Source organism: Pan troglodytes, chromosome 16 (assembly GCF_028858775.2).
Source record: "Pan troglodytes isolate AG18354 chromosome 16, NHGRI_mPanTro3-v2.0_pri, whole genome shotgun sequence".
Taxonomy (NCBI): Eukaryota; Metazoa; Chordata; class Mammalia; order Primates; family Hominidae; genus Pan; species Pan troglodytes.
Window position 1 is genome coordinate 65810336 of NC_072414.2, and position 20804 is coordinate 65831139.

At 47.2% G+C, this 20804-nt stretch overlaps 1 long non-coding RNA gene across 1 annotated transcript; it reads right to left on the reverse strand.

Moving 5' to 3' along the window:
* Positions 1-18601: 18601 nt before the first annotated feature.
* On the reverse strand, positions 18602-19680 carry LOC107968374 (uncharacterized). The gene is made up of 2 exons (XR_008539344.2): positions 19595-19680; positions 18602-18768 (listed from the first exon to the last, which is right to left on the reverse strand). It is a non-coding gene; the product is annotated as an uncharacterized LOC107968374 (long non-coding RNA).
* Between the last annotated feature and the right edge of the window lie 1124 nt (positions 19681-20804).

Genomic DNA, 20804 nt, shown 5'->3' on the forward strand with positions numbered 1-20804 from the left:
CAGCTACACCCACACACAAGCACTGGGCTCAGAGAGTGCTGAATTCAGCCCCAATTAAAGGGCCATCTCAGGGCAGGCTGCCGGCACCAGCAGCTGCTATTTTGGGACTCAGTGAAGGCAGTATCTTCTCTGTTGCTCTCTCCTCCATCTCGGTTTTATTTTTCTCCTCTCTCTCCCTTCTCCATTTCCGTTATCTCTCTTGGATTTTCTACCTGAGTATGCATTTATTTTCACCTCTCAGCTCCTCTGTCTCTCCAGCTGCCGCCATCTCTGTGGCTGGATGTCACTCTAGATCTCTCTTATCAAATCAACTTGACACATACTTATTCCCCGCTCCACTGTACCAGGCCCTGGCTGGGCTCTGGAGAAGAAGCGATCTGCAGGTCCCTGACTTTGAAGAGCCCTGAAGTGTGGTCTGCCTTTCTCTGCTTCTCTCTGCCCATTTCTGCATCTTGACCTGCCCTGCTCACCCTGCCCAGGAACCCAAGGATTGCTTCTAAAGTCCAAAGAGAGGATTCACGTTCCAGCCGTCCTATCTGCTGGTCCACTTGCAGTTTCTGTACCCCCGGGTTCTGTGCCCCAGGTTCCCAGTCCTGGCTTTAGAGGCTGGGAACTTCTCTCTTCCTCCTCCAGGCTTCCAGTTTCAGCAGGAAAAGAAGGGCTGGCATTTCCAGGGTGAATCTGTGGCAGCAATGGCTCTAGAATGTCCCAGAGGCCCACGGCCAGGCCTCCCCACCATCCTGGCCCCAAGGAGACCTGGCCCCGTGCCTGCAGCGTAGAACCATTTGGTCTCCCTTGTATGGTGATTTTCACTGTAATTTGGTCTCCAGGTCTGTCTCTTGAGATTGGCCATAAGCCAAGATAGCTACTCTCCAGGAGAGCCCTGAAGGGGGGAAAGTTAGGTTTGGGTGTGTGAGACACAAAGAAGAAGTGAAAGTAAAATGCAGAAGGACAAGAAATTTATTACTCTGAGGTCCCACATAGGTTAGGGGTGTCAATGGTGTCCAAAGGAAGTCCAAAAGTGACAGGGAGTTCAACTTGGGGCAGGGGGAAGAGAGAGAAAGAGGGGACCTGTGGGACTTTGCCTTTCTTAAAGCCTTAGCGTTATCATCTGGGCTTTCCCACAGGGGTTGTTGATTGGCTGGTTCAGAGAAAAGATGCATGAAGGGGGGACTCATTTACATGACTCTGGTGTTGACCATTAGGTTTCATCATGGTCAGAAGCTGTGGGACCAGTGGTATTGGGTCAGTGGGATGAGGAACAAGCAGGCTATATTGCAAACAACTACATGGGGAAGGGAAGTGTTTTGGGCTTTAAATAATTTATATTAAACCTTAAAATGGATGCTGAGACAGCAACTACATTAAAACAAATTTATGGCACTGGGTCAGACCAGCAGGCCGTGCTCCTTGTCAGTCGAGAGATTCAGGATTCATAGACCAAAGCCTCTTCTCTGTCTTCTCCTTCTCATTCCAGAGGAGCCCACTCCACTATCTCCTGCCCCAGCCCCTGCAGCCCTGGTACACTATCCTGTACTCATGGGACCAAGCTCTCCCACCATGGTACCTGCTGGCTGGGTTTAACCTGACTGTGCTCTTTGACACTGAGTGTGGAGTAGGGGCTGATAATAGGACCTGCCTGCAAACTCTCCGAGGTCCTTCCCCTCAATGGATTCCCTTCTTAGGCTTCCCCCTGTACTGGAAATAGGGGGTACATGGTAACTTCTTATGGGTATTATTGAATTAATAAATTTTAAAACTTAGCCAGACACATGAGTATTTTCAGATGTATTGTCTTATTCAATTCATAGACCAGTCTTATTAATCTCATTTTAGAGTTGCAAGAACAGAAGCCCAAAGAGGTTACCCAAAGTCAAATCTCCAGGGCTAGGGTAGGAAGCCAGGCCCCCTGATTCCCCAGTCAGGGCTTGCTCTGAAACACAGCTCTTGCCTGTAAATAAAAGAAGGGGAAAAAAACACTTCTACACAGCACAGTTCTTCCTCAGAGAGTTCTTCATCTGAGATCCCAGGGCCTCAGTGTCCTTAGCAGCTGCTTGAGAGATAGAACCAACTCTTCAGGAGAGACAGTACAAGGCACCCGCACACTGAGCCAGACTCAACCTGGCTGGGACCTTGGCAGAGCAGAGAAGCCCTGGCTCTGGGCCAGTTGGGCACAGCTGGTAACAAGTTCTCAGTCAATGGGAGCCCAGGGGCGAGAGGAAGCTTTAGGGAGGAAGGAATGTTCTTTGAAGTGGTGTCAGCCAGAGGCTCAGAGGTGAAAACGTCAAAAACTCCCAGGTGGCCGGCAGGACTGAGACCCCCATCTCCCAGCAGGAAACAGGAGGCTGGCTTGGCGGGGCCACCTTTGAAGCTCCCCAGGGGACGGACATGCCACTCAGGGCCTCCCTGGTGAACAATCGTGCCCCTAAGGCCTATGGCAGAAGCGGCCTCTGAAGCCGGCTTTGGGGCTGGGGAAAGTACTGCCTGTCTTTGGTGGCTTTTTCAAGCTCGCCCTGCTCTTTTTCAGCAGTACCACATCAGGGTGTGCCAGACGAAGAGGAAGCAGGTGGTGGAGCCCAGGTGTGCCAGGCTGCCCTGGCCCAGCGCTGCTGTGCGGAGTCAAGGACCCCAAGCCTGTTGGGACCTTGACCTCTAGGGACCCCTGGCTCCAGGCTGGCCTGCCCCATATCTCCCTGACTTCTAACCAGTAGACTCCCAGAGCCAGCCATTAGACTCCAGGGGACCCCCAAACCCTGAACCCTGGGCCTTGAGTGCCATATCCTGCAGGTCACCAAGGCCTGAAGAGTTGGAATCCCTTCTCTAATCCACTCTCTCTTCTTCGTTTCCAGCACCTCTGCTGGATTCTGGCCTTCCTCATCTCCCCTGGACTGTTGTTGCCCACGATCTGGCTTCTGTTCTGCCCTAGCCACCCAGAGCCGGCTCTGACATGCAGATCAGGCCCTGCAGTCTCACATTCTTGCTTCTGCTCATCTTTCACCCGACACTCAGGGCTCCATGACTTGGCTCCTATCCACCTCTCCAGCTTCCTCCTACCTCTGCCTCCAAGTTGCCTTCCTGAGCTCAGCTGCAGGCAGCCACGGCCGCTCCTCAGACATGTCCACCTGTTCTCACCATTGTACCTGTGCCATGCTGTCCCCAGCTACGACAGAATCCTCCCACTCTAGCCTACAGGCACTGGTCTATCTTAACTTTTTACTCAACTTCTAGACTTCATTCCAGCTTCACCTTCTCAGAAAGCCTTTCCTGGAGGCTGGGCTGGGCCTGTGCCTCCCTTGGGCTGTCTCTGTGCCCTATGTGCCTGATCTCACTACTTGCCATGCTGGACTGTCACTGCTGGCAGGTTTGTCTCCTACAGGAAACTGGGCTTCACGGAGGGCAGGGGTCATTTCCAAGTCACCCATGTGGCTCCACAACCCAGCATGTAGGGTGATAAATAGACAACCCTGCACCAGTTCCCACCATCTGGTTGAGGCAGACATACACACACATGTGCACACACACACACACACAAACTACTGAGCTCTCACAGGATTGGGTAGTGTAAGCTCAACTGAGGGCAGAGTCAGCAAGGAGGGTTCCCTTGAGAAGGCAGGATTTGAGCTGGGTTCCTTTGAGCTGGGTTCCAGAGGCATGCTCTGCACCTATCTGGGGATGTGAGTGCAGACACCCGAGCCAAAGCTGGGTGGCCAACGACTGGTGGATTGCATTGCATTGACGGCCCAGTGCTTCCTGCTCCCTGTGTCCTGGCCCTCTGCGGTGTGCTTTTGTATTGTCCTCCCACTATGAACAGAGGTTACGTCACTACCTCACCCTTGAGTTGACCCAGCCATGTGACTTCTTTTGGCCAATGGGATACTAGCAGACATGCTGCAAACGGAAGTTTGAAATGAGCTTTCACATTGGAGCCTGCCGTCTTGTGTCTGTGCTTTTGGCTAGCTTAGGTCAGCCAATAGCCAGCTGACCTCCAGAGTGAGTGACCCCATCTGAGAACTGAAGAATCACCCAGCAGAACCCAGACTAAATTTCTGACCCACAGGATAATAAGTTAAATGAATATTATGTTAAGCCACTGAATTTTGGGGACTTTGTTATACAACAACAGTGACTGAGGCCAAGGTGACCAGCCTCTTGAAGGGCAGGCTCATCCACAATGGTTCCCACGATGGGCTGGCCATCTGAACAGGACCATCACTCCTTCAGCATTTCCACTGCCCCCTCTGCCTCAGCCACCTTGGGCTCTACGAGACCTCACATATGTCCTGTGTCTTTGCACAACCTGTTCCTTCCTCCTGGAAGACCCATCCTCATCTTGTCCTCTGAATCCTGTTCACCCTTTAAGACCAGCTCATACCCTGAAACCTTTGTAGGTTCACAGCCTCTCTGCCACCATCAATCTTTTGGGAATGAAGTAAGGTATAAGTGAGTAAAATCCCTCCCCTTCTGTCTCCTGTCTTCCTGTATCCCCCTTTGCTCTGCTGGTAGCTTTATTGCAGCACATCCCCTTTCATAGTTACCAACCCATGCCGTGGCTCCTGAACACTAAGTAGGGAGGAAGGCCCAACTGAGAGAGTGGCTCTCACGTAATCCTGGGTCTCCCCAAGCCTCAGCACTAGCCGGGTACCCAAAAGTATCCTGGGAGGGGGCAATGAATAAAGATGAACAAACTTTCCATCTACTGATTTCAGAACAATGAGACATGGTACTATGTAAAAAACCCACATTGAAATTCAAAGACCTGTTTTCAGTCCCTACCTTGCCCTGCAACATTTGCCAGGGGCTTGCCCCCCTCCGAGCCTCAGTTTCCCATCTGTATAATGAGGGGCTGTGCTGACTCATTTCCCACCCCCCCGCCCCCCCCCCACCCCCATCAGGGCTGAGCATCTGTGGAGTGTGCTCAGGTATCCGGTCCTCCGGTTGCCAGCTCTGGCCTGATTCCTCACTGGCCTGGGTTGTGTGACAAAGCTTCCCACCTGCCAGCAGCCTGGCCAGTCCTTTGGATAGTGGTGGCTAATGAGCTGGCCTGGGTTCTTTTGACTGCCAGCATCTTCCACTTTCTGAACCTGCCAGTGGGATAAGGAGGCCTTGGTGTTGGGAGACATCTCTTCTGAAAGCTCTGCTGGTCAAGGCTGGGTCCCTGCCTGTCTGATTGGGGAGGCCTGGCCAGTCTCCAGGAAATTCACACACACACACACACACACACACACACACACACACACACACACATCATCCAAGGCTCTCTCCTGGAAGCTTCTGATGGGCTCCTAGGAAGGAATGCTGACTGGCTGTGTCTTCCTCCCTTGGCATCCCCTAGAGTTAGGTAAGAAGAGGACAGAGAAAGGGAAAATGGGCCAGTGCAAAATTAACCACACAGAGAAAGACTTTTCCACTCCAGCTCACTGAAAACCAGGATGAAAGATCTCAGAAGCTGGAATCCAGCCAGGTTCACACCTAGGGAGCAAAGCTTCCTGGGCTACAGTGCAGGAAGGGAGGCTAGATCTGAACTAGAGCTTCTCCTCCAGCCATTATTATCACTGCTTACTCAAGGAGGTGGGAAAGCTCCAAAGATGCTCACCTCATGCATCTCCCTGGCATACCAGGAAGAAGCCTGGGGCAGAAGTCCATGGGGTCTCTGTGGCCCTAGGGTAGGGCTCTACTGCAGCCCTAGGGTAGAGAGCTAGGCCACTGAGGCTTCCAGATTGCACCCATCACAGACAGTGAGCGGCTGACGCGATGCAGCCTCTCTGGCTCTACCTCCTCCCTCGTCTACCCCTCTTTCCAGCAGATAAGCTTGAAGGAAGCAGGGAGAGGCTGTTTGTGGATGCGAAGGGGCTGCTCACTCACTGCTCTGTTCTCACACTATCTCCTCGAACCCCACCCCTGTGAATGCTAGAGGCAAAGACTAAGAGGCTGAAAGTCCGGAGCCTTGGCTTCTAGTCTGGGTGTTTTCCCTTGATATCTTTGTGACCTTGGAAGGTACAGTGCTTCTTTTGGACCCCCGGATATTTCTTCTGCAGGTAAGAGGTAATAACTCCCACTGTCAAATGGCCGCAGGATGGAAACCTTCTGAAACCATCAAGCTCTTTACACAGATGTTTTCATTATTGAGTCCAGAGAGGTGGTCCCCAATGTGCTTGAGGCCTCACTGTCCCCTCTTTGCTGGCCTCTTTGCAGCCCAGGCTTTGAGAAACATGGCCAGGACCGGGCCTCTCCTCCCCGCCTCATGTTCCCCGGCCAGCTGCCCCAGTGGTCCCTGTACAGGTTCAGCACCTGCTCTGAGCCCATCCTAGGGCAGGGCTGTCAGGGGAGGGACCTTCCCTCCAGCTCTCTCCCTGGGTACAGAACCACCTACAGAAGAGTGACAGGCTAGAGCAGGACAGAGTGTGAGCAGGAGCTGTTGTGTGGAGCGTAGATGCTCAGAGAAGGGAGAGGGTGGCATGGGCTGGAGGAAGGGAGGGGCTTGAGCTGGGCCGTAAAGGACTTGATCGCTGTGTGGTGAGCATGGGCCTGGCAAATTAAGGCCACACAGCTCTAGAGGCAGGAGAACCTTGTTCCAAGGCACATTCTTGCCTGCTCATCCTGGTTCTAAGGAGCAGATCCCATGCATAGAAGTCCACAGTCTGGAAGCCAGCAGTAGCTGGGGGCCAGAGGACATTGAGGCAGACATGGGGTTGGTACTAATGGCCCAGGGTCTCCCCTTCTGCTTCTGTCATAGCAGCTTTTGCTCTGAAAGAAGAAATGCTGGACTGATGAATGGGTGGCTAAGAACACAAGCCCGTGAGCTGCTGTCTGCTTCTGCCAGAATTGAGGCTGATTATCCGGACAAAGTGTCCAACTTCTGTCGGGAGAGAGGACACCAGAGAAACTGGCTCTGTCCACACGTCTCCTGGGTCTGTCAGTTACTTACTGTCATCTCCTGGGTCTGTCAGTTACTCTCCACACATCTCCTGGGTCTGTCAGTGACTACTTAATTCCCCCCAGAACTAAGCCCTCCACATCCACACATTGCCTGAGCCATGTGCGACTTGGAGGGGCAGAATGGGAATTGCCACATCAACCTAGGGAGGCATCAACCTAGGGAGGAGGAAACTGAGTCCCAGGAAGAAGAAGGAGCTTGACTTCAGTTCAATGCCCAGGACTAGAAGCTGGGCCTCCTGCTCCTCAGTTGAGTCAGTGTAGCCACGCTACCCGAATAACCTAGGTCAGTGCAGATGAGTTAACTAGGTAAACTGGGGACAAGGGATCCATTTTGGAATTAAACTGTGGAGATGCAAGATGACCACTGTGTATACAAGCCCACCATGTGCTAGGCATGGTGCTGGAGACTTTGCACAGTGTCTCATTCAGTACTCAAATCCAACCTCAGAGTGAGGTATCTTCAAGCTACAGAGGCTTGGAGAGTCTGGGCAACTTTTCTAAACCAGCCATGAAGAAGTGGCAGAGCTGGGGTCTGAACACCAGTCCCTCTGAGGCCTGAGCTCTGCATCTTTCAGCCACTACCTGGCCACACCAGACAACTGTCTGCATTGTCAAGAATGGCTGGGCCAGGGAGGAAGCAGCCATGCAGGCAGGACAGGAGGGAGGGTCCTATTGGTGGGCCCTGGCTTCAGCCTGGCTTTCTCACAGCCTCCTCCAGGGTGAGGATGAGCACCTGGCACTTCTGGGAATTGGCTTCAAGAATAACACCACAAGCAACAGCAATAATTTTTATTTTTTTTCTTTTTCTGTTCTTTTCTTTTTTTCTTTTTCTTTCTTTTTTTTTTTTTTTTTTTTTTGAGACAGGGTCTCACTCTGTCACCCAGGCTGGGGTGCAGTGGCTCAATCATGGCTCACTGCATTCTTGACCTCCTGGGCTCAAGCAATCCTTCTCACCTCAGCCTCCACAGTAGCTGAGACTACAGGCACATGCCTCCACATCTGGCTAATTATTTTTATTTTTTTTTGTAGAGACAGGGTTTCACCATGTTCTCCAGCCTGGTCTCAAACTCTTGGGCTCAAGCTATCGGCCTGCCGCATAATAACTTCTTTTACTGGTGCCTACTTCTTTTTTTTTTTTTTTTTTTTTTGAGACGAAGTCTTGCTCTTGTCACCCAGACTGGAGTGCAATGGCACGATCTCAGCTCACTGCAACCTCCGCCTCCCAGGTTCAAGCGATTCTCCTGCCTCAGCCTCCTGAGTAGCTGGGATTACAGGTGCCTAGTACAATGCCTGGCTAATTTTTGTATTTTTAGTAGAGATGGGGTTTCACCACGTTGGCCAGGCTGGTCTTGAACTCCTGACCTCGTGATCCACCCGCCTCAGCCTCCCAAAGTGCTGGGATTACAGGCGTGAGCCACTCCGCCCGGCCTAACTGGTGCCTACTTCTACAGCTTTCTCTGTTAAGCCCTTTATGTACACGTACACTTTATGCACACTCCCTCACTTAATCTTCAAAACAAATCTTTGAGACAGGTCCTTTTTATTGCATTTTATAGATAAGGAAACTGAGGCACAGAGGAGTAAAGTTCCTCTCCAATCTGTCTCCAAATGCTTGTATCTTCTACAGTCTACACTACCCATGGATTTCAGGTGGAGAGAAAGACGTGTTTCTGACAGTGAGAGTTGCCTGGGAGTGGTGGAAGGAAGCATCCTGTCGATGAGGCTTTTTTGCTGAGTGTGTGGGGGCTTGTGCACACAGAAATACTATTTATAGCTACCTTTTAAAATTTAATATGCAATTTATTAAGGATACACATATAAAAACATAGCTTTTTAGAAGGATTAAGCTCCACTTACCAATCTTATTGTTCTATGCATAAATGCAATAAAATAAGAACAAGACCTTCACTTTTTCTTCAATTAAAGTTTGATTAACTCAGGTTGAAAAAACTACTCCTTTAAACAATCAGTGCCTTTTACAACTCAATTAAATTTGCTTAAACAATTTCAGCTACATTTAAACATTTAATATATTTGATTTTCCTACGTAACTTAAATATCTAATAGAATAAGCAAAATCTTTTTATCACGTACTTGAAAATCCATTGTAAATATAATAAATTAAATTTATAAAAATACTGCCTGGGTGTGGTGGCTCACGCCTGTAATCCCAGCATTTTGGGAGGCCAAGGTGGGCAGATCACTTGAGGTCAGAAGTTCGAGAACAACCTGGTCAACATGGTGAAACCCCGTCTCTACTAAAAATACAAAAATTAGCCAGGCATGGTGGTGGATGCCTGTAATCCCAGCTACTCGGGAGGCTGAGGCAGGAGAATCACTTGAACCTGGGAGGCAGAGGCTGCAGTGAGCTGAGATCACACCACTGCACTCCCGCCTAGGCAACAGAGTGAGTGAGATTCCGTCTCAAAAAAAAAAAAAAGAAAGAAAGAAAATAAATAAATAAATAAATAAATTTATAAATAGAATAACTTTTACATTCTCTTAAACATTGCAATACTGTTTCCAAAATTTGTTACATTCTCCCATACCTTTCAACTTAAAATTACATGTCTACAGGCTTCTGATTACAGCTAAGATGGAGTAAGCAAATTTCATCCTCTCTCTCCCACTGCTTACAAATAAAATCCCTGGAATGAATGCATGCAACACTGTTTAAGAATACTGAAAAAAAAAATAATAGCAGGTGGATTTGCAGGAAATAAATGCTCAAAGAATGATCAATATGACCGTGAGTTTTCTGGTATTTTCCCTCCAATATCTCCTGACTTGGATGCTAGGGGGCCCAAATGCCACTGCACAGTGGGCACAAACAAAAAAGCTCCAAGAGGAACTCTTCCTTCTAGCCACAGGACTGGGAACAGGGACCCTGCAGGTCAGAGAGTGACCCCAATTGTTCTCTCTTTTACTCTCCTGGGTATGTCCCAGGGAAAGCCCCAATCATGAAACTATGCTCCTGTAATGTTGGTAGTGCAGGATCTAAAACCATGAGGAAAATCCTTCTCTCTGGTCAGAGGAATTGGGAAAGGGAGCCCCTATGAAGGTGTGGGGGAAATTCTGTTGATTTTTCTTTCTTTCTTTGTCTTTTTGCTTCACCCAGGAGGTGGACCCCAGGCAGGGGAAATATGCAACAGTTAGGGGAGGGTAAAACTCCAGCGTTGCAGCACAAAGACCAGGAAAAGGGCCTCTGGGCGCCAGAGAGTGTAAGGGAAATCGCGGTGTACTAAAGAAAAGACTTCCTTAAATCTGTGGGTGAAGTCCTGGACTCTTCCTTGAGCAGGGCATGTGTAGAACTGATCCAAAGCAGGTCAGGACTTGTGGTCTGAACTAGATAGGGTTGATCATATAATATTCAAAATGCCCCAAGTTACTCCATACACAAAGAACCAGGAAAATCTCAATTACTTTCAAAGGAAAAGATAATTAACTGATGCCGGCCCTGAGATAATCCAGATGATGGAGTTATCACACAAAAACTTTAAAGCAGATATTATCACTATAGTTCATAAAGTAAGAAAAAATGATCTTGAAATGAATGGGAGGATAGAAGCTGTCAAAAAAGAACCTGAAAATCATTTTAAAAAGAACAAAATGGACATTTTGTTGCTAGAAAGTACAATAACTGAAATTTTAAAAATCACCTCAGGGCTTTAATTGCAAAACAAAGATGACAGAAAAAAGAATCAATAAACTTGAAAATAAATCAATAGAAATTATCTAATCTGAACAACAGAGAAAAAAAGATTGAAAAGAAAGAATAGAGTTTCAGGGACTTGTGAGACAATATCAAAATGTCTAATATTCATGTCATTGGAGTTCAATAGAAAGAGAAGAAAAGGCTTGCTTGGTGCAGAAAAAAAACTTGACGAAATCATGGCTGAAAACGTCCCAAATTTGGTAAAAAGACATAAATGTATTGATTCATGGATCTCAGTATATTCAGAAACCCCCAAAACAATAAATTCAAAGACAACCTCACCCAAAGACATCTTAAACAGCTGAAAACCAAGGATAAAGAAAAAAGTTAAAAGCAACCAGAGGAAAGCAGTACAATACATATAGAGGAAGAACAATTAAATTGCCTACAGATTTGTCATCAGAAACCATCAAAGCCAGAAGACAATGGAAAAAATTCTCTAAAATGCTGGAAGAGCTGTCAACCCAGAATTCCATACCCAGTTAAAAAACAAAACAAAACAAACAAACAAACAAAAACCCAAAACATTTTTTAAAGGCAAAGTAAAGATATTTTTATATGAAGAAAAACTAAGAAAATTTATTGCTGGCATGCCAGCTGCAAACGAAATGCTACAGGAAATTCTTCAGGAGAAAGACAAATGATACCAGTATTTGGGAGATTTTTCCAGATGTCTTTCTCTTACTCATTTTGAGTTGCTCCTGTAGCCACTGCTGCTGCTACTCTCTTGAAGAAGGCCACACTCCCACTCAAAACTTGGAACTTTAGGAGTAAAGGAAGATGACGAAATTATAAAACTAGGTAAATATAATAAATTATTTTCTCCTTAAGTACTTTAAAATATGTACTATAGAAAGAGAAGAAAAGGCTTGCTTGGTGCAGAAAAAAAATTGGAAGAAATCATGGCTGAAAACGTCCCAAATTTGGTAAAAAGACATAAATGTATTGATTCATGGATCTCAGTATATTCAGAAACCCCCAAAACAATAAATTCAAAGACAACCTCACCCAAAGACATCTTAAACAGCTGAAAACTGTTTAAGCTGAAAGCAAAAGTTATAACATTGTATAATGAGGTTTTCAATGTCTATAGATGTATATAACGACTACAGCATGAAGGAGGGAAGAGGACCTATATGGCTGCAAGGTTTCTATATTTCACTTGAAGTGGTAGAATAGTAACTCTAGATAGACTATGAAGAATTAGGTATTTGTATTATAATCCCTAGAATAACCACTTAAAAAATACAAAAAGATATAGTAAAAAAGGCAACAGAGAAGGAAAAATGGAATGCTAAAACAATATTCAAATAATCCAAAGGAAGACAGAAAAGGGGAAACAAAGAAATAAAAGATTTGGGACAAACCAAAACCAAACAATAAAATGGTAGACCTAAATCCAACCATATCAATGAATGTATTAAGTATAAATGGTTTAAACATATCAATTAAAAGACAGAGATAGTCAGATTAGATTTTTTAAAAATAAGACCAACTCTATGCTATATATAAGAAACTCACATTAAATATGATATAGATAGGTTAAAAATTAAATGATTTTTAAAACTACCATGAAACTTTTTTTAGAAAGCTGGAATGGCTATATTAATTTAAAGCAAACTAGACTTCTAAAGAAGGAAATTTATCAGAGATTAAGAGGAATATTACACAATGAAAAAAGGATTAATTCATCTAGAAGTTGTCACAATCCTCAATGTATATGTATCCAACAATAGAGCTTCAAAACACATGAAGCAAAAAATTGAGAGAAGTAAAAGGAGAAATAAACAAACCCAGTTATACTTGGAGACTTTAACAAAACTCATCTTTCACTAACTGATGGAAAAGTAGACAGAAAATCAGTGAGGACATAGAAGACCTGAACAACACTACCAATGAACTTGATCTAATTGATATTTGTAGAACACTTCACCCCCAACAGCGGAATGCACATTCTTTTCAAGTTGCCCCAATATAGACCATATTCTATAGGTCATAAAACAAACCTTAACAAACTTAAAAGAATTGAAATCATACAAAGTATGTTCTCTGATTGTAATGAAGTCAAATGAAATGAACGAAAGAGAGATATCTGGAAAATCTCTCAAATACTGGAAATTAAGCCACACATAAAAAATTCATGGGCTAAAGAAAGGTGAGGTTGAGGAGCTGGGATGCTAGCCCGGGAAGTTTGCCCATGCTCTTAACCAGTAGGCCACATGGCCTCTCAAGGTTTTTCGGAGCCTTGAATGACGGGCTAAGGACTTTGAAATTTGCACTTATTCAATGGATAAGCATTTAAGGATTTTCACGTATAAGACAAAGCACTATTTGCAAACAGATGGAGTTGGGTATAGTTCGTGAAGGGGCAGGAGAAGGGGCAAGACAAATCTGTTCTGCCCCACCAGGGAGGCAAAGTGAAATTAAAGATTTGGATTTTTCACGATTTTTTAAAGAAGACATTTTTGAAACAGAGCCCATCCCTCCTTTTTCACAGAGGTTATTTCCATAGTCTTTTTGGGTTGTACATATGTTACATGAGCTGGCAGCTCTAGAGGGAGGAACCTATCTCTACCATCAGACAGAGGCTTTCAGACAAAGGCCATGTAACCCTGCAATAATGGGGGTTTCCCAAGAGATAATTAGCTTGTGGCTCTAGACAAGTTGCTTAACCTCTCTATGCCTCAGTTTCTCATCTGTATGATGGGGATGATATCCGTTCCTACTGACTGGTCCCTGGCCTTGGGCTAAGCTGCCTGGAAAAAAGGCTAGAAAGGAGTTTGAACTCCTGGCTTCTGGTAGCTGCAGTGGGACCCTAGCTGGAAGGTAGGTGGGAAGGTGTCTCTCTAGTTTGCAGTAAGGCTTGGAGGAAGGTCTCAGCATGACAAGAAGTGGGACTCCTACCTCCAGGGACCCCAAGTGGGAGCAGGGTAGGGCATATTAAATATCCTCTGCAGAGACTTTGATCAACAGCCATGACAGGGAGGGTTTCTGTTCTCTTTGAAGCAGCAAAAAGATCAATCCTCCTTCTTATCTCAGCCTCTTTGCACAGTGGCATCACGTGCTCCTGCAACCACTGAGGCTGCTACTCTCTCAAAGACCGGAACAGAGGAGGCAAAGCCCAACCCAGCCCTGTCTCCTCCCCGCCGTCTCCCTGCCTCCCTGTACCCCTCCATCCCAGGGATAAACAGAATCTGCCACTTTCTAGCCTTCATTTGGCCCAGCCCCGGAAGGAAAGAGGAGGAAAACAAAAGAATACCTATGCACCAGGAAATAAGACCTTCCAGGGCTCCTTCATCAAACTAGCTAACCTGGGCACTCCTTCTCTTTTCCTCAAAATCTGGCTTTTAAAACATCGCCTTTTGCTGCGATCTAAAGATAACCGGGATAGGAGGCAGGAGACTGGATTCTAGTTACAGGTATTCCTTTGATTTGCTGTGTGACTTTAAGTAAGCTGCTGCCCCTCTCTGGAGCTTAATTTCTCACCTACGAAGCAAAGTTGCTGCAAATGTTTTTCAGGACTCAATTTAAAACTCTGTAGTCAAGACCAGGCTGTGGCCAGGGCCAGATTTCCATGTGTGTTCAGGTTGTAGAATTGTCTTTCTCAGATCCTCTCACAAAGGAATTGCCCCCATAACCTTGACCTCACTGACTCCTTCCTATCTTGGCCAAATGTTTTTCTACACAATCTATTAGTGGAAAGAGCTGCTTGGCTAGTGGAGCAGCATCCTGAGTCTGCAGGCTCTGCCCATGAGGGGCAGGAACAATTCCCATCAGTGCTGCCTCCAGCTTGTTCAAGGACTGAAGACAGCAGAGGAGAGGGTTTGCAGGGTCACTCTGCCTTTGAAAGGCTGGGAGAAGAAGAGAATAGGGCACGGGGCAGGATAGGGAGGAGTTGAGGTGGGAATAAGAGGTTGTGGAAGAAATGTCCTGGACCTCCTGCCTCTGGGTGTTGTGTGTTCATGACCATACCAGCCTGGTGAGTTTGGGTAGGGGTCAGGGGTTTACCCCATGCGAGTATAGCGCCTCCCCATTTCATTGGGTGAATGAAAGTTTCAGACACAGAGGAAGTAAGATCCTCCACCTGTCTCCTGCCCCCTAGAGGAGGTCCCAAAGACAAAGGGCAAAGGCCGCAGGAGTCCTGCTCCTCCAAGCCAACCCAGTGAGCTGATGCTGCTTCTGGGCATCAGGCTTTGGAGAGCTCAGTAATAAGCTTCCTGTATCTGGTCTCCAGGATACTGACAGGTCTACTTTCTGGCCAGATCCAGGCCCCAGTCAGAGTCTCCCAGGGTGTAGAGGATGGAATAGCTCCAGAAAAGGGAAAAAATGAGGAATGAAGTGAGAAAGAAGTAATTCCAGTCTCCCTGCTTCTGCCCAACACTGGAACGCACCAGGCCAGATCTGAACCTCTTCTCTGCCTCTAGGACTGAGGGTGTCAGTGTAGATCTCCATCCTCCTGCTTTTCCTCCCCCAGCCCCAGCTTCGTGTGTCCCTTCCATCACTCCAGGCCCCTGGGGTCTCCTGCTCTGCCCTCGTGAACCCTGACCCCTAATAAGTCCCCAGGGTCAGCCCTTTGCCCACTGCCCAGGCCCCTCGGTGGCCCCCAGCTTGGGATCTCTCCAGGGAAGGGAATCATCTGTGAATTGCTGCCATGACTGGCAAGGCCCAGGGGTGCCATTCCTGGCATGCTGCCCAGGCATTTGGACCTACAGGGTGGGTGTATTTGTGTGTGTGCACAAATGTTCACACTTCAGAGAGCAAGTTTTGCATAGAAGTGAGGTGCCCAGATTGATTTCATGCTGTTTTGGGGGAAACGTGTAAGTGTGGGCATGTTGCAGCATGATATAGATGTGTTTGTATGCACATTACGTGGGGCTATTTGTGTTTCTGTGGATCTGAATATGTTGGAAAGTGAATATTGAAGCATGTGGTCCTACATTTTGTGGGGGCTTGTGTACTCCTGAATTTCAGGGGTTTCGTGTATAGTTTGCAGAGTGATATGTGTGCCCATGGGCAATGTGTGCTAGGTACCTGTGAGCTCTTGAGTATCTTTGCCACTTTCCCTTTGCCTGGAGGAACTTCTTGCTGGCTCCTGCCTCCCTGCCTCCTCTACATTGGAGGGAGAGCTGGACCCTTGGCCAAATAGCCCATCTGAGGTCAAGAGTCAGCAGCAAACTTAGTGCCCCTGTGGTCCTTGCTGTCTGACCCATGTAGCAACTGCAGGCAAGTGGGGGTGGGGGATGCTGATTGCAGCTGGAGAATCCCAGGAGCAAGCATCTTGAGGAGTTCAAGGTCAGCCTTCTTGTGCTCTGAAACAAATGATAACACAAAAAACTGCTGTTTACTGAATGCTTGAGTATACTAGATACTAGATACTGTGCAAAGCACTTTGCAGACATTATTTAAACCACACAATAATTTTACAAGGCACCCCCTTTTACAGATAAGGAAAATGAGTCTGGGAAACTAAATGACTTAACCTGGGTCAAATAACAAGTAAGTTATAAGACTAGGATCTGAACCCAAGTCTGTTTGACTCTAAAACTCATGATTCTCTCTCCCTATTCTGGTCTACAGATTATGCCAGAAAGAGGGGAGAGTGGAGGAGCTCTTCTCCAAAACCCACACTTACCAAACAGATCTGTTTGGCTTGTTAGAGGTGAGCCTTCATTTCACAGAAGGACCTCAACTTTATACCCATAGATTTAAGATCTGGAACTCCCTGATGGAGAGAATGGAAAGGAGAGGTGGGCGGAGGAAAATAACCAGAGAAGGCCTCCTGGAGCTTTTGGAGAGAAACATCGCAAGCTTTGGTGGGGGAGGGAATTGGATTTACAGACCTTGGTCTGCCCCTGGTGTCCTGGAGCCCAGTTGCTTGGTGTGTGAGGTTCCCATGGCTCGCTCCTGTGGCTTCCCTGGGAAGACTGCTGTGTGGTCACCCTCAGGATGAGGACGCTGGGGAAGCAACTCATCAAGGTGAGACGGTCAGAGGCAACCCTGCACATGCACAGCTACTCTAGTGCCCACTGGGAGACTCTGCTCATTCTCTTCACTCCCAGATTTAAGTTGCAGGGAAAATGCATTATTTTTTCATTAAAAATTTATTTTGGAATGGATAGCCTTCAGAGATGTAATTAGCCACGTTATTTCTCTCCATTAGCAGTCCCTGGCATTTGCTGGAGTTTCTTGTCCTTTTTCCTCTCCATTTCACTCTTTCCATCATCTTTATAATCTAGGTTGCAATACTTCCCCACCCCCACCTCCAACCAGCACCACATAGTCTGTTTTTAGACTGAATAACTATTTTAAAACCTGGAGAGGGAGTTATAGCAAACTCCCCCCCCCTCCACTGGGCTGTAGGATTACAGTCCCCTGAGCCAGCTAGGAGCTCCACGATGCCCACCACTGCCAACAGGATGGGGGAGGCAGCTCCACGTGACACTGTGATGGCCTGGCTAGTGGCAAAGCTAGGCAGAGCTAGGAAGGCTGTTGGCTCCCCATGTTCTGGCTGGATGATCCCAGGTAAGTTACTTAACCTTTCTGAGCTTCTGTTGACTTCATAGTGTTCAAGGCTGGCACTCACTTAGGTAAAGCACTTCACCGGAGGTATATAGCAAGTGCCCAGTAAAAGGCAGCTGTGGTGGGGAGGTCCACAGGCAAGAGGGAGACTTGGGGACTAAATGAACAGGAGACATGGGTAGCAGGAAAGGCATAGCCTGGGCTTGGTGAGTCAGAGCTACCTGCTTTGGTGGTGACCCAGGAGCCTGGGCTGGGGGACAGGTGACAGGTAGAACCATGAGGAAAACCCCTCACGGAGCAGGACTGGGTGGAAAGAGTGGTCAGGAGCTCTGCCTCAGCTGCCCATGGCTGAGTGTCCCTCTTTTGTCCAGAGTTGCTCCTATGGGTTATTTCTGGAATGCAAGAGAGCTACCTAGGAGGTGGGCTCCCCAAGACCTTAGAGATGGCCCAAAGTGCAGTAACTCCTTAGCCCTCCAACTAGGTTAGGGGATTTCTAGGGTGGCTGGGCTGGTTATTGCTCTGGGGAATCCAACTACCTTGGTGCTCAGAAGGGAGCTGTCTCCACCACTCCCCGTCCCCGCTATCCTCACGCTAGTGACACATGAGGTGCAGCCATCTCCAGCATTGTCAGAAATGCCATGCTCCATGGAGTTGAGGGCAGAAAGCCTGAAGCCAAAAATCTAAACTTACCCTGGTCCCCCACAAAGAGGGGTAAAGAGAAAAGTGCAGCTTTGGCTTGGAAGATCTTTGGCATTTTGCAATGAAATAAAATCAGAATGCGTGTGATTTCTATCAAGATCTAGAGTACCGCAGACTGAGACAGTCATGGGTAGGTATCCTTTGAAGGGGTTGATACTTGTTAACAGGGATACAGTTGCATGACGTTTCACAAAGTTGTGTCTTGTTGCATTGACGTGAAGGGAACTGGAGTGAACCTGCTTTTTAATACTGGCCTTACCTGCTTTTATAGTAATCCTGGTCCCCTAGGTCCCCAGAGACATGCAGAGAAGTGGAAATTGGCTCAGAGGGTCTTTGAACTTGTACATGGATGTCACTACAAGCCTCATGGAAGCAGGCAGCATTTTGACGTGAGTCTAGTTCACAGAAGTAAATTTTCATAGTGATTTTTGTGGACAAGTCCTAGGCATTAGTAATAATACTGGTGATGCTGAAGATAATAATAACTACCACGCATTGGGTGCCTCCTGCGCTCCAGGGCCATGCTTCAATTACCTTCAGTTCTGTAAAGCATTACCATCCTCATGGCACATGTGGAGATGCCGAGACTCGGGCAGGGTAGAGAAGATTCGCACTGTGTGGAGGACGGCAAACAGCACAACAATGCCCGCCACCAGGAGCAGCAGAACCAGGATGTCAGCCCACTCCATGGTTTATAGGTGTCGCCACGAAAGACACGACTCACACAGGCACTAGATGGAACAACACTTTACTCACACAGAGAAGAGACAGAGTAAGATCAGCTGCAATCATGGGTTCAGTCCCGCATGGCCAGGGGTCTCCTGCTACAGCAGACACAAGGTGATGGTCTGCACACACCCCTCTTGTGCAGCAGTGGGTGGACCCTGTTTCCTCCCCACCTGGAACAGATATAACAGTGGGGTTGGCCAGGTGCCTGCCACATGACGCACAAGCTTAAGCAGAACAAAGAGTACACGCTGAGTCTGAAACAGGAAAAAGATATTCCCACGTAAGGCGATAAGCCCAGCACAAGCTATGAGAGCTCCTTATCTGTTGGTAAGGAAGTGTTTTTGGCTCAAGGCCACTTGTATGGGGCTGAGCAGAGGTTAAAAAACCACATGCATGAGACTGCCTTTCTCAACCTAGGTCATATCATTGGTGTGCAGCAGAGCCAGGATTTGAACCGGGTCTTTTTGGCACCAAAGCCTATGAGCTTTCTCACTGATGAGAGGTCTTCCCCAGGCCACTCCAAGTCTCCTCTCCCTCCTCACGCCAGCCACATCAGCTAATGGACAGCCAGATTCAGCAGAGAAAAATGAACCAAGTGGGTTTCTCCCTCCTTGGACTTCTTTAATGCAAACATCTAAAATAATATTTTCCCTGAAGAATCCTCACGTATAGAAGCTTAAAGCAGAAAGCTGGATTCCCATCAGAGATGAGAAAATGCATAACAGAAAAGCAATATATGGGAATCTAAGGCACTTGGGCAATTATGTAAATAAATGGACATGGTAAGGATCATTCAGCCCTGGAAAAAAATGGACACATGTAATTCCCTTTCAGAATCTGAAAAAAGAAGAAAGAGGGATGGAATAAAAGCCCTTTTTGCTTCCGTTACAGAGTCCTGCAGTTCTGTTTGAATATTAAGCCTCCATGCGGTTGCCATGGGGCTTTTGTAATATGACTAAACTGTATTGGCTCATTTGGGGAAGGGTTATCACCTACAATTCACAGATAGGATGCCAGAGGTTAAAAGAACTTCAGTAGTTGATCTATGTTCACCATGTTCGTTTTAGAAGCCAGGTTGAATTGAGCCCTCAGATGTTTCCAATTCCCGACCTGATCCTCATCTTCTCAAGGAACAATTGCAGTGAATCCTCAGTTGCCCACGTGGTTAATGTGGAAGAACAGAGACGTAGATAATCCTAAATGATGTCTATGTCTCGCTCTAAACATTTGCTTTGGAAACTTCTTGCAGACCTTAGAATGAAGCCACCCTAATGTGCAAGGGGCCCCATCCTTACTCCACACCTTCCCTACTCAACGTTGCCCACCTCCCACTCCATGAAGACCTAGGGGCAGTAGATCAAAGGGAAGAGGCTCTTAACTCTCTCCTAGGTTGAGCTAGGGTAGTGGGTAGAGGAGAGAGGCCAATAATAAGGCATTTTGATTTAAAAGGCCTTCTGCAGTGCCGCAGGCAAGCAGAACAGAAACAGTAAATGAGACAATGAATTGTGTCCGTGGAAGACTCCATATGGACAGTGATTCATTATGTTAATAAGGAGGTGAAAGCCAGAGGTTGACTGTATTCTGATTTCATGTCTGGAGAATCTGTAGCTCAGAAGCGGGGAGCATCCAAATTTGAGGTCAGAGTCCAAATTCCAACTCCCAGCTCCTGATTCCAATTTGGTTGGTCGAATTACTATCATCTCCTAATGACTAAGGATGCTTTAGAGCCAGATGGGACCTGAGTAGAAGTGCAAGCAATGCTTAAGGTGGAGAACAGTGATGCTGGAGCCAAGCAGAGCCAACTCCTTGGGCCCATGCAACAAATATTGAGCACCTACCAAGTGCCAAGTGATGGCAGAACTGGCATTGGGAGAGGGAACCACAGAGGAATCTGATGTTGACCCTGGCCTAAAGGAACTCAGGGTAGGAGGTGATATGGGGCAGGCACAAATCTCTGTCATACATACAGAGAGGGAAGTGAGATGAGGTCTAAGACAGCTTCATTTATTCTCCCATTCAATTAAATCATTAACTCAGCTACTCAGGCACGATCGTAAGTGCTCCGGATAAAAAGCTAAACAAAACTGATCTCCACCCCAGAAGCTACCATTCCAATGCTGAAGCTGAGTCACCCCAGGAGGCATATCAAAACACATTCCCCAGCCCCCCAGGCCCCAGCACTGACATACTGATTCTGAATCTTTAT